At 51.3% G+C, this 14,383-nt stretch overlaps 2 protein-coding genes across 4 annotated transcripts in view; both read right to left on the bottom strand.

The window, feature by feature from the left end:
* Positions 1-14,383, bottom strand: part of DIRAS1 (DIRAS family GTPase 1) — a 111,011-nt gene that overhangs the window by 50,847 nt on the left and 45,781 nt on the right. The window lies entirely within an intron of this gene.
* GNG7 (G protein subunit gamma 7) overlaps positions 1-14,383 on the bottom strand; it is an 82,846-nt gene that overhangs the window by 52,982 nt on the left and 15,481 nt on the right. The window contains exon 2 of one of the 2 annotated variants that reach the window (XM_053372464.1): positions 13,936-14,019. The exons of the other annotated variant lie outside the window; for it this stretch is intronic. The gene's annotated coding sequence lies outside the window, so the exon portion shown is untranslated. The remainder of the gene's footprint in view (positions 1-13,935; positions 14,020-14,383) is intronic. 2 annotated transcript variants of the gene reach the window in all.

Here is a 14,383-nt window from a genome sequence, read left to right as displayed (position 1 = left end):
GTTCAACGTTCTCACCATTACACCACACTGCGTTCCTAGAGCACTTCTGCTATGGGCAAACTCTATAAATTAAGCTGGTAAATAAATAGGGGGGAAGCAAAATGTCCCTGAGAGAAGGATCTGAAATATTTTCCTTGAAGCTTGAATTTGCTTTATTCTGGATTGTTTTATTTAATGTCTTAATGTGTTGCAAACCACTTTGAGACTGTTTTCTTGAAAATATAAAGCAGTATAGAAATGAAAATACTACTAACAATAATAATCCTCACTGCCAAAAAAAAAAAAATCACCTAGACCTTCCGTTGTGGTGACTGCAACCTCGGTTTAAGGTGCCATTTAGCAATCAGCTCATATATCTGAGTTTCTAACACTGGCTAAGATGTCTGATATGTCGGCAAATCCCTTGTTTTGGGGGAGGGTTTTTTGTGTTTTTTAAAGGTGCCCACAGCTGAGACTCTGCCTGGCAGGTGTCTACGTCCCGCTTACCTAAGCATGGAGGAATTAACTCTGCCAGGCAGTCTAGACTGCGGTGATGAGGCTGCCTGAGCGTGGAATCTGCCAGCCAGAAATAACAGGATGGAAAATTTACCACTGGTGGATGGGAGGCAAAGGCCACCACTGCCACCTTGTGGCCAGCACCTGCCACTGCAAGCCGCCTGGGAGGAAGCCTGAGCACATCAGCTCCAAGGAGATTCCAAAAGTGTCCAGAGTCTCTTCGGTGGCTCTTCAGGTTTAAAGCAGCACAGGCCCCGCTGCTGCTCCAAAGTCCCCCCTTAACATGGGAGTGAAGCTCGCCTCCTCCTGAGACAGGGCCTCTGCGGCGGAAGCTCCTCCGAAGTGCCCGTCCAGGGGGCTGCCCACCCCTTGCCCTCTTTTACAGGACGGCCACCCACTTGGATGGCTGGGCAAAGCCAGGGAGGAGGGAGTGGGCTATCAATGGCTCCAAGCCAGGGGGCTCTGCCCTGCCTCCCCAGCCGGAGGCAGAGATGGGTCCCAGCTGGGGGCCTCCGCAGGAGAGGAGAGCTGCTTGCGGGCTTCCCCTAATGTTCACCTGGTTGGCCCCATCCCAGCCTCGTCCAGCAGCCAGGCTCTTCTTGCATCCGTATGGAACCTCCTGCCCCGGCGATAGTCTATCTGGAACCAGAGCTCCTTAGGGGTGTTTGGCCACGGTGAGAAGAGGAGGCTGGGCTGGACCCGTGGGCCTGACCCCCTGTGGGCCAGGTCTTCTGACGTTCCCTGGCAACTCTTCCGCTAGTGTTGCTGGCCATTTCTCTGCCCACTGCTCACCTCCTCATCCACCTCCCCTGCCACTGCCTTGATGGTGAAGGCAAACAGATCCCCTTCCATCAGCTCAAGCCCTCTGGATTCCTAAAGCCCCTAGAAATGCAGTCCATTGTTTGGCGAGAGCCAGTGTGGTGTAGTGGTTAAGAGCAGTAGACTCCTAATTTGGGGAACCGGGTTCGCGTCTCTGCTCCTCCACCTGCAGCTGCTGGGTGACCTTGCGCCAATCACACTTCTCTGAAGTCTCTCAGCCCCACTCACCTCACAGAGTGTTTGTTGTGGGGGAGGAAGGGAAAGGAGAATGTTAGCTGCTTTGAGACTCCTTTGGGTAGTGATAAAGTGGGATATCAAATCCAAACTCTTCTTCTTCTGCTGCTGCTGTTTGCAAGAGAACAGCAAAGAAACGACCCAGTCCAGTGTAATTGAGGACACTGTGAGGCAGGGTTAGGCCAAGAGTGAGCAACTGGCTCCAAGGTCGCCCAGCGAGCCCATGGCTGAGTGGGGAATTGAACCTGGGTCTCCAGCTATGACTCTGCCCTAGAGTTCTGCTTACTAAGGGCACACATTTGAACCAGAACTAAGGAGAGATGCACCACAAACTGCCTGAACGAGGCTGGATGAGCCCAGGTGGTCCATGGGCCAGTCTGGGAAGCCCCCACACCTTGGCCAGGCTGATTTTTAGACAAGGAAAGTCAAGAGCCAAGGCAGATCCTGCAGTTACATAACGATCCTCACCATCAAACTGCAGGCCACAGAGGAGTCTGCCTCCCTGGCCTTGTTACGTAAGGACTGGCGGTGGGGCTGATGATCACAGGACTGGCAATCTGTCCGTCCAGGTCGTGACGGAAGAGAGATGCCGTGTCTGAGTCAGCCAGGGAAGATGCATGGCAGCTGCGCACTGGCAGGCTTGGCCTGGCACAGGCACTGCCTCCAAACCAGCTCTGGGGCGCTCTGTCTCCCAGGCGCCTGGCACAAGCTGCAGCTGGCAGGAGGAAGCGGGTGCCCTGCATCTCCACCTGGGGACCAGCAGCGGGAGGCTTCCCTGGCATCAAAGGGGAGGGAGAGCCCGGGCTGTGTTGGCACACATGCCCAGATTGCAAAGCACCCTGGAAATCATGAATGGCGGGAGGAGAGAGACACACTCTAAGAGCATATAAGGCACACAAGCTGCAAGGCCCCACAAGTTGGGGTTGCTTTGGTTGTACAAAGCAGCAATTAGGGCCGGGCAATATCTGGTTTTCAACAATGTGATATATCACCAGCTAAACATCACCAGCTAAACAGCCTGATAGATCACGATGTCTGAAATAAGGATGGAGCTACAGAGAGGCACTAGCTGGCTTCACGGTTTTTCCTGCATTGTGATTTTTGCATAGCATCCCCCCCACACACACACACATATCATGATTTGTGATATATTGCCAGGTCAACCATTATGAAACCGATATAACGAGATGGACTTCAAACTGCCCTAGACGCAAGTAGCATAACCAGAGGCGCCCAACCATTGCCATATTTGCAGGCAAGGAAGCGAGAAAATCAGCAGAGCAGGATCCAGAGGTCCCCCTCACCCCCACTGGAATGTGCAACATCCAAATGTGCTTCCCCGTGAAGCTGCCCCCCTCGATCCAGCGGCACCCACAGCAGAAAGCGTCTGAAGGAGAGCCCCAAATGGACTCTGGGGTGCAGTGGGGGAGAGGAGAGGCGAGGCTGCATCACTGCCAGTCCCTGGATCGCAGCCAAATTTTGCTCCCCACCCCAGAAGCAGGGCTGCTGGATAATGAGCAGACGCAGGCCAGTAGAAAGCTCTTTGGCGTGCTTCCTCTTCTTCCAAAGACCCACTTCCTCCCTTCCAGGAAGCCCTCTGGTTAGGCTCTTGTGGGGTGGGGGCAAGGCTGAGGCGCCCTGTGCAGGTCCATTGCAAGAACGCAGTGGAGCTGGGATTCAAGCCAGCTCTCTCTGCCCCTCCCCCCCCCACATGCACAAAAAAACCAACCCAGTATGACCACACACAGCCAGAGCTTTGGGCTCACCTAGCTCAGTGGTGCCTGCACTGACTCCCACACCCTGCCTTCTGCAGGCAGAGCAGGGGCTGTGCCCCTCCCCACCTCACACTGGAGGGTCAAAGCAAGCGCCTGGCCTCAGCCAAGGCCCTTCTGGCTCTCTCCCAGCCCAGCTCAGATCCTTTCAGTGCAATCTGACAGCCGGTGAGGTGCAGCCCTTTGGCTCCCCCCCCCCCCCGAAGGCACCCGATGGCTTTCCGGGTTAACTCAGGGGTGGCAAAAGCTGCACTCCCAACAGCGGCCCCCGCCAGCACCTTGCAGGCGACACCAGGAGCCTGGAGCTCCAAGCCAGAGGTTCCTCCCCAGCTGCAGCTACTCCTCAGTTCTTGCATGTTGCTTTTTGCAGGCCCAGGAGAGGCTCCACCCGCCAGGCTTGCCCCGCAGCTCCCCTCTCCTGACAGCTCTTCTCAGTCCCTCCAGTTGTGCCACATCTAAGGGACGGAATCACAGGATCATAGAGTTGGAAGGAAGGGACCCCCAGAGTCATCTAGTCCAACCTCCCGCAATGCAGGAACCTTTTGCCCAACATGGGGCTCGAACCCACAAGCCTGAGAGTTCCATGCGCTACCGACTGAGCTATCTCAGCTGTGCCCTTCCTCGCCATGGCAGAGTCAAGGGTGCAATTCTGCGGGGGCTCCCGTTTCACAAGCCCTTGGCGTCAACTGCATGGCAGTCACTTCTGCTTCCCAGAGCAAGCCAGGCGGTGCTCAGATGATACAGAGAGAAGTCCCTTTTTCTTGGGAAGCAGAGAAAGAGAGAGAGAGATTGCAGGCAACTCTGCACACTTCTTAGAAAACATAAAACCCCCTGCACGTGCAGATGGGTATTTCAGGCTCAAACTTGGTCACACAACTTGCTTGAGGCAAGGTTCCTCCTGGGACTCGTTCCTGGCAAGGCTCCCTCTACCTTCCCATGGTATCAGGAACCAGGCTGGGTTTGGTATGGGGTGGGCGACACTTGGGGCAAAAAAGGGTCCCCAAAACACACAGGCACACCCCCCTGGCCATTTCACCACAAAAGCCAACTGCGGGCCTGAGTCATGCCTGAGCCATTTTCCACAAAAGGAGGGCGAAAGAGCAAGCAGGATGACCTGGAGACGCCTCAGTGACCTGCCTTCTGACATAGCCAGAAATCAGAATCCTAGAATGGTAGAGCTGGAAGGGACCCCCAAGGGTCATCTAGTCCAACCCGCTGCAATGCAGGAACCTCAACTAAAGCATCCATGACGGATGACCATCTATGAACCTCTTTTGTTTACAGTGAGCAGCTGGAGGGAGGATGCTGCTCCCGACCAGAGACAGAAAGCAGGACTGTCCGAGTCCTCCCTTCTCCCTGCCCCCCCATCTCAGGCCTTTTGGGCAAAGCTGAAAGCAGAATAACAGCACCCCGTGATTCCTGTTTTCTTCCTCTCGCCATCACAGTGAAGGTGAAGTCCAAGCAGGTGACTCAGGAGACCAGGCCAGGAAAGAGGCTCAGAGCCTCTGTTTCCCAGATGCAGAGAAAGAGGAGGACAAGGAACAGTCTCACACGCGTTCGCAGGATCCTGCCACAAGCCCTCGTCTTCCATGGATGACCCCAGTGACCCTCCTGGGGAATCCTCCGCGGCCAGCGCCATCCCAGCCACTCACAGTAAACAGCAACTTGATCCAGTCGCTGCCCTCTCCATGGGCCAGGGCACCCTGAGGAGCACCCACCCTGCAGGGTGTCGGGAGGGGGGTGAGGCACTTTGGGGGGGGGATGCAGGGCCCTTGCCCCAGCCCGCAGCAGTGGCGTTTCTGCCAGGGAAAGGCCCTGCCCATTTCCACACAGGCTCACCTGACACAGGAGGAGCTGCGCTTGTTTGGGCCCTCTCCTGCCCCACTCAATAAACAGCCAAATTCTACGTAACTGGGCCAGGCGGGAGACTTTTAAAATGGGTTTGTGGGAGGGGGGGAATTGGTTTCCTTCTGTTTCTGTTTTATTATGTTTTTTGTATTCTCACCTTGCATTTCTCTTTCACGAACTGCCCTGGAGTTCTTGGAGGAAGGACAGTACAGTCAAACCGAGAACAGCTTAGTTCTCGAATGTTTTGGTTCCCGAACACCACAAACCTGGAAGTGACTGTTCCAGTTTGCGAACTATTTCTGGAAGCCAAACATCTGACAGGGCTTCCGCGGCTTCCGATTGGCTGCAGGAGCTTCCTGCCACCAATTAGAAGCTGCACTTTGGTTTCCGAATGTTTCGGAAGTCGAACAGACTTCCAGAACGGATTCCATTCAACTTCCAAGGTACGACTGTATATTGTATTGTTGGCATCTGTCTGTCTCAAGAGACAACGGAGTGTGCCTCCAGGGGTGAAGCCAACCTGCTGCGTGAGCAGCACCCAAGTTACCTCCCTGGGGCACAAGTTTGTCCATGTGTCTGTGGGTTCTGGGCTGCCCAGACCACAAGAGCCCCCTCTCAACCTGGCTGAGGGGGTCCAAAGGAAAGCAGAGCAAGACGTTTGGCACCAGCTTGGCTGCAGGAGCTGCTTAGGGGCTCCGCTCCAGATCTGTGCAGGATTTACTCCTGGGCCTTTTCTTCTCCCAAAAATGTACCACAAGGCAGCAGGTATAGATTCTTCCTCTGGGTTTACTCCCAAAGCCTTTCTCATAAATTAATATAGCCACAAGGCAGTGGAGGTTTAGGGTCAGAGTTTCCCTTCCTTCCCAGGTGGACAAGCCCCACCTGCCCCTAAGGGCGGTATACAAATGTAATCTTAGTAAGCCTGGAGAAGGCAGGGGCAAACCACCCCACACCCAAACACACACTGAAAAGGGCCCACGAGCTCCCACGGAGGAAGCGTCTTCTTGGTGCTGCTGGCCGGAGTCTCCTGAGTGTCAACCCCCAGCAACCGCCCCCTGCTGGTGAGAGTCAGGTTCCCCCCCCCCGAAGGCAACCGATGGATGAGTTATGCAACGCAGCTGTGCCCCCGCCCTCCCGCCGCCACCCCTCAGCATCCCAGAGCGATGGATGTGCCCACAGGAGCTGGGCTGATGCAACGCTCATGCACGCGGCAGGCTCATCCCGCAGGAACGCGCCCGGCACATCATTGCATACTGTTCCCATGAAGGCTAATTGCCAGAGGCCTCATTAGCTGAGTCAGGCAGGGACAGGTAGCAGCGCCTGACGGGATTCACAAGGGAAACGCTGTGCATTACGCAAGGCGGCCATGCACCAGGGAGTGCGTGTCGGGGTGGCTCACCAGCGGCCTGACTTCTGGGCCACAAGGTCATGGGCTCAGCTGGGAGAGGGACGCAGAGAGTGACCCAACCTTGATGTAACAGGAGGAGTGTCACTGCTGGAAGGAAGAGGGATAGGTTGGCACTGCCCCCCCTACACCAACCCACTGTGGGGCCCCCAGCTGCAGGGGCCACCTCACTCGCCCAGCACACCTCAAGGACCTGGAATAGCTCACTGCAGGGGGTTGGGCTGGATGACCCTCAGGGCCCCTTCCAACTCTACATGTGACAGCCCATCTTCAGATATTTGAAGATGACCATCATATCTCAGCCTCCTTTTTTCCAGGCGAAGCATCCCCAGCTCCTTCAACCGTTCCTCATCAGGCTTAGTTTCCAGACCCTCCACCATCTCAGCTACCCTCCTCTGCTCACTGTCCAGCTTAGCATCATAGAATGGTAGAGCTGGAGCTCCAACCCCCAGCAGCACAGGAATCATTGGCCAAACGCTGGGATCAAACCCACAGCCCTGAGTCCCATACGCCCCTTTGCTGGGAGGCACCATCAGGGACAGATGTCTCTGAAACGGCAGGGGACCCCCCGTCCCAGCCCTCCCTCTGGGGACAGAGGCAGCCTAAGTCCCAGAGGGAGCCCCGGTGTCCCAGCCAGCCCCTCCAAAGACTCATGGTGGCAGAGTGTGACCTGCGGGCCTATTTTTAGCCCTCTGCCATCATCATCTCTCTGCAATGAGAGAGAACAATTTCTACCCAAAAAACCCCAGTGGGCAATGAGATTCCATTAGCGAGCGCTCACCCCAATTAGAGGGATGAAGACGAAGGAGAGCAGCAGGCCAGCACCCGCTCCCTGTTGCAAAGAGGTGGGTGGGAGGAGGAGCGAAGAGCGGGGGGGGGGGGTAGTGTTAGGGCAGATTGCCAGGCAAAACTTTGGCCCCACATCCCTCTGTACAAAGTGCTGTGGAAGATCTCACAAAGCCCTTGCAGAGGAAAATGGGGGGGCCCTGCAGAGCCCCCCCAGGTCATTCTGGACACTGCATAGCGCATAACAGATTTGGGCTCTATCATATCCCACCCTGCAGGCCAAAGGTCCCAGATTCAACCCCTGAAGGCCTTTGGCTAATTAAACAATTTATGGCCTTTTAAAGGGGGGGTATTGTTTCAGTTTGTTACTACACTATGTACTTTTGTGTTTTTTGTTCTATAAACGTACAGCTCAGTCAGTAGAGCATGGGACTCTTAATCTCAGGGTCGTGGGTTCAAGCCCCACATGGGGCAAAAAGTTCCTGCATTGCAAGGGGTTGGACTGGATGACCCTCAGGGGTCCCTTCCAACTCTAGGATTCTATGCCTGTCTGTCTATAGAAATTTGATAAATAACAATGAGGATTAAATAATCTTCCGGTAGGGCTGGGAGAGACACCCCCGCCCGAAACCCTGGACAGCCAATGACTGTCAAGGCAGACAATGCTCAGCCAGGCAGACCAATAGTCTGGCTTGGGATACGGCAGCTTCAGATGCTTCTAGGACCCTTGTACCTACGGGACCGCCTCTCCCAGTATGCCCTGCGGAGGACCATAAGACCCATAAATAGCAATACCCTAGAGGTCCCGGGCCCTAAGGAACTCAGATTAGCCTCAACCAGAGCAGGGCCTTTTCTCCTGAGACCAGGGCCCTGCAGGATCTGATTTCTTTCCGCAGAGTCTGTAAGACAGAGTTGTTCCGCCTGGCCTTTGGCTTGGAATCAACTTGATCCCCTTCCCCTCTCTCCTTTTTCCTTTCTCCTGTGATGGAACAAGTCTGGATATTTGGCCTTGGTGAAGATTTGACGTTTTCATCCCCAAAAAGTTTTTGATTTGAGTTTCTACTGAAATGAGGCTGCATTTTAATGTTGTATTTTAATCTTGTTTTTAAGTTGTATTTTAATCAATTGTTTATATACCTGGTGTTAGCTGCCCTGAGCCCAGTCTTCGCTGGGGAGGGCGGGGTATAAATAAAACATTATTGTTGTTATATTTAAATCAGTCTGTTCCCCAGAGATCCATGAGGGCCATGATCCTATTTTCTCCCCCTTTACTGAAAATCTTAAAAACAATTCCCAAACACAAAGTGTGGTCTTCCAAGGCAAATGCATCCTGCTTTATATTGTGTATATAATATTATACATGTAGCAGCTTCCACATGCGCTGAGTCAGGATTGTGGCCGTCACATGGCAGGCAGAGCCTCCAGCAACAACTCCTCTCTCAACAACGTCCAGCTGGCCTGGTTGTGTCCACAGAACGGAGGACGGCAGAATCGCCAAGGACATGCTCTGCAGGGAGCTGGCTTCTAGCTCCAGGCCCGGTGGCAGAACAAAGGTGCCTGCCAGTGGGGCCTGAAGGCTGGCAGCGCCAACTCTGCCATGTGGGAATCCCTTGCGGGCGACCGCAGGGCCTGGAGACAGACGGTCAGGTCATGCAGCCACAGCAGTGACCAGAGAAGGTGAATGTGAACTTATTTAAAGATAACTACGAGAAATGCTGGACAGAAATTAAGAAAGATTTGGAAATATGGTCAAATTTGAGACTTTCCTTGTTAGGCCGAATTGCTGTTATTAAGATGAATGTTTTGCCAAGAATGTTGTTTTTGTTTCAAACATTGCAGATTGTGGACAGAATGGACTGTTTTAAGAAGTGGCAGAAAGATATATCGAGATTTGTCTGGCAGGGCAAAAAGCCCAGAATAAAATTTAAGATATTAACTGATGCAAAAGAAAGAGGGGGGTTTGCCCTGCCGGACTTAAAACTTTACTATGAAGCAGCAGCTTTTTGCTGGCTGAAAGACTGGCTACTTCTTGAGAACACAGACATTTTGGATTTAGAAGGGTTCAATAATAGATTTGGTTGGCATGCATATATATGGTATGACAAGGTAAAAATCCATAAAAGCTTCAAAAACCATATTGTTAGGAAAGCATTATACAATGTTTGGATTCGTTATAAGGATCTGTTAGAAAATAAAACCCCTAGGTGGCTGTCACCAATGGAGGCTAAGGAAGTTAAAAAACTTAATATGGAATCTAAATGGCCAAAATATTGGGAAATTGTAGAACAAGAAGGTGGAAATGTGAAACTACAGAGTTATGAGAAATTGAAGTTTAAAGTAAGAGATTGGCTTCATTATTACCAGATAAATGAAGTTTTTAAACAGGACAGGAAAATCGGTTTCCAGGTGGAAAAGTCAAAGTTAGAAACAGAATTGTTAGAACCCAATACGAAGAATCTGTCTAGAATGTACAATTTGCTGCTGAAATGGAATACACAGGATGAAATGGTTAAATCAGCTATGATTAAATGGGCACAACATATTGGTCATGACATTATGTTTGCTGACTGGGAACAGTTATGGACCACCGGTATAAAATTTACGGCATGTAATGCCATAAGAGAGAATATTTTGAAAATGATTTATAGGTGGTACATGACCCCAGTCAAGCTTGCAAAAATTTATCATTTGCCCAATAACAAATGCTGGAAATGTAATGAAACTGAAGGCACTTTCTATCACCTTTGGTGGACGTGCCCAAGGATTAAAGTCTTCTGGGAAACGATATATAATGAAATTAAGAAGGTACTTAAGTGTACATTCCATAAAAAACCAGAGGCTTTTCTCCTGGGCATGGTAGGCCAATTGGTGTCAAAGAAAGATAGGATGTTCTTTATGTATGCTACTACAGCAGCAAGAGTGTTATTAGCAAAGTATTGGAAGACACAAGAACTACCCACACTGGAAGAGTGGCAGACGAAGGTGATTGACTATATGGGACTGGCAGAGATGACGAGCAGAATCCGTGACCAAGGGAAAGAGACGGTGGAGGAAGATTGGAAGAAATTTAAACTTTATCTTAAAAACTCTTGTAAGATTATGGAGTGTTAAAATGTCATGGTTTAAGTAAAGCAGATTTGCAGCGATAAATGATTGGACAAGAAGAAAGAAAAAGGGTTTAAGAAAGGAGTTAATAAGTAATTTAGACCAGGGGTTGCTGAAAAAATTTGAAATAGAGATGCAGAAAAGGGAGGCATGGGGAAGTCGCTGAAATTGGGTATATGGAAAAAACTTATGGAATTATACATGTTTATATGTTTGTTTGTTAGTGTTTGTTTTTTGTATTGTTTTATATTATATGTTGAAAAACCAATAAAAAATTTATAAAAAAAAAAAGCAGTGACCAGAGAAGGAATGACCGCTAAGAGAAGAGACACCATGGTGCATTGGCAGAGGTTGGACGGCCATCTGTCCGGGATGCTTTAGTTGAGATTCCTGCCTTGGAGGAGGTTGGACTGGATGACCCTTGGGGGTCCCTCCAAACTCGCTTCCACTCTAAGATTCCTTTTCATCCCAACTTCGGGGAGAGAACTGATAGGGCGAGAGGCCACCCGGCAAGGCTAGCATTACACTGGGGTTTGAGAACACCAACAAACACACCCTGGATCCGATTGAATGGTTTAGCCTCACCTTTGTGAAATATTGCAATAAAACCCTCAGGGCTGCTATGTGCCTGCTGGTGGCTGCAGGCTTGCCCAGGGCTTTTGTTTGCGGAGACAGGGAGAGAAAGCCCCCCCCCGCCCCCCCCAAACTGAAGCAGGGGAGGCTCTTCTTGTCAGGAGCATCTTCCTTCATGCACTGCTGCCCTCTTGTGGGCGCTCTCCGCTGCTGCTGCTGCTGCTGCTGCTGCTGCCTGGGCAAGAACCACAACTAGGGCACTTTGGTAGTGGCCGACTGAGACCCAAATACTAATTAGGTCTCCCTTAAAAATAGCCTACCCCTGAGCCAGCAGGCACCAGCCCCATCTTACGCTCAGATGCACCCAGGACAAGCTCAGAGGCATCCTCAGGATCAGCTCAGGAGAAGCCGGGGTCTCCTCTCGAGGAAGAAGCCGTGCTCAGCAAGGTATGCTCCATTGCTCCCCTTTATGGCGCAGCTTCCTGGTACCAAGCAAAGTGGACCACCAGTGGACCACCTGCTGGGGGGGCTGCCTGGTCCACCCCGCCCCCCGTGACACTACCAGGTAACGTCCCCCTGGCCTGCCACCTTGGCAGTGTAGCAAAGCTTCCGCTAGGTGGGTGAAGGGTCTGACTATGCACAGGGCAGCTTCCGACACAGGCTCCCGGGTCTGGAGGGGTGCAGAATATGCAGGAAGGTGTTTTGCTGGGTCAGACCCACGGAAATCAGCAGGCAAGCCTAGCTTGGGTAGATTTTATTTCAATGGGTTTACTCGGCATGAAACATAGCTAGGATACAAGCTGCCATCTTTACAGGTCAAAAGGGACTCAGGGAAGGATAGGCTGGGGGGCTCCGCTGGAGCCCACAATCTCCCACATGCTAGAGATTGGAGTGCCCTGTGTTTTCAGTGTTCCCGAATGCTTAGCTTTATTTACGTCTTTGAGGTGTGTTCTGGTTGTTGTTGTTTTTAACAAAGGGGTTTGTAAGAGGAATAGCTCTGCAGCGTGCAGTGGCTAAGAAGCTCCTCCCTACTCTGCTGGAGACAGGGACACCTCTGCATGTGGTCCATTCAAACTCTATGATTCTATATGGACCCCCCCCCCCCGACCACTACACCACTGGAGGAGGCAATGGTAGGCTCTGTACACCATTCTCCCAATGACAAGAGCTTGCTCTACCCCCTACCTAGAACTGGAAGACCAAGAAAGGGCTCCCTCCAGGACAAAAACTCCACTAAGTGATTCCACTCTATGCTGATGCAAAATAAAGGAGCGCAACAGTCATGGGACAGCCCTGTTCCTGGGCCCAAAATGCTTCCCAGGAAAGCTCTCTTGAAGGTGGGACTCACTCACTAAAAGAAAAGCACTTTAGAAGTGCTGCCTTTTATTCCCAAGCTCCACTCCCCTATCAGGAAAAAGAAGGCAAATCAGAAACAAACTGCAGACATTTGGTCAATAAAAAGCGGCTTTGGTGACCCTCTCCCCCTCCCTCCTCCCAACTTAATAATCGCGTTTGGCAGGATTTGGGACTCTCTATTCCTTGATGGAGCAACAAATGCAATCAATTGCAAAGGAACTCTCAAATCCCAAAACTGATATCATGCAATGTCTTCCGTAGATTAAAACGCTTCCTTTAGACTCTTTTTGTTTAGTACTGGAGTACAGGCAGCTCCCTATTTACGCGCGCTTGAGGCATGGGCGCATTGCCACGAACCGGGAAGCGGCACAAAAAGGAGCAAACACCGCCCTCAAAAGAGCACGAAAATGGCAAAACAGTGCAAAAACAGCACCTAGTCATCCCACAAGCCTTTGCACTGAATTTTGAGGCCTGTGGAGAGCAAGGGGGCTTGGGGGAGCAAGGGGGGGGAGTGCTGCTAGTTTTTTTAAGGCATTTTCAAGGGTTTCCAGAGATTTAGAGAGTGTTTGCAGGATTTCCCAATGCCGTTTGCAATATACAGTGGTACCTCGGGTTAAGTACTTAATTCGTTCCGGAGGTCTGTTCTTAACCTGAAACTGTTCTTAACCTGAAGCACCACTTTAGCTAATGGGGCCTCCTGCTGCTGCCGTGCCTCCAGAGCACGATTTCTGTTCTCATCCTGAAGCAAAGTTCTTAACCCGAGGTACTATTTCGGGGTTAGCGGAGTCTGTAACCTGAAGCGTATGTAACCCGAGGTACCACTGTACACAATTTCACTTAAATACGCAGTGCCTCGGAACATAACTCCCATGTAAATGGGGAGTTGCCTGTATATATTTTTTTAAAAAAAGAAAAAGCAGTCTAATCTGTCTTTTTTGCAGAATCTTTTTTTGTTGTGGTATGTTGCTCTTCAGGCGGCTGGTTCCATCTTTATTTTTTGCTGTCCTGATTTGCTGGCTCTGTGTTTCCCCCATTAGGCTGTTAGCTGCAAAAAGCCTTTCATTACTGCTGTGGAGCGAGGATTTATTGTGCAAGGGCCAACTCACTTAAGTTGAGCAAACCTAAAGTCCCGGTGTGCACTTTTATTTAATTCGTTTATTTGATTTCTATACCTTTACCAGAAGATCCCAACATTAAAAACACATTTTATGGAGCACAGTAATACAAAAGTAATAAAAAGCAGAGTAATAAACAGCATGATAATAAAATAATCATAGTAACAGCCTTGACAGGTCACAGAAGATTTAACAGCCAAAGGAAAGCCTCTCTGGGGAGAGCATCCCACAATCAGGGAGCCACCACCGAAAAGGCCTGTTCTCGTGTTGCCACCTTTTGGGGAACTGGACTTGCTTTCCGAGGCTCTCCTCACGCTCCCTTTGCAGGCGGCGGAAATGCAGGCAGCGGGGGCAAGAGAAACGCCCTTTCCGGTGGTGGAGCCCAAGCTACGACACAGCTGCTCATTGTGGCCTCGCCAGGACTTACCTGTTAAGCAGACAGCAAAATGGCCTCCTTGCAATCCCAGGGCTCTTGCTCCCTTAGATGAGGCTGGGGCTGAGGCCTGGCTTTCTGAAACAGAAACAGCAAAAAGCACAATAAGACAACAGGAGCCAACACTACAACACAGGCAGTGACATGTGCGATACCTTGGAATGCAGCCCCTGTGTAAATTGGGAGCTGCTGGGACGGTAAGTCTGCAAAAGTATGCCTGGCATGGAGAAAGAGGACAGAGAAGAGTTTCCCTCCCTCTCTCGTCACACTGGAACTCGTGGGCAGTGGGAGATTCGGGGCAGATAAAAGGGCCTTCTTCATGCAGTGCAGACTTAAGCTGCGGAAAGCACTCCCGCAGGAAGCAGCAACAGCCACGAACCTGGATGGTTTTAAAAGAGGACAGGACCAATTCATGGAGGAGGAAATGGCTACCCAGGACTCC

Source organism: Podarcis raffonei, chromosome 18 (assembly GCF_027172205.1).
Source record: "Podarcis raffonei isolate rPodRaf1 chromosome 18, rPodRaf1.pri, whole genome shotgun sequence".
Taxonomy (NCBI): Eukaryota; Metazoa; Chordata; class Lepidosauria; order Squamata; family Lacertidae; genus Podarcis; species Podarcis raffonei.
This window is presented reverse-complemented; position numbering and strand designations above follow the sequence as displayed.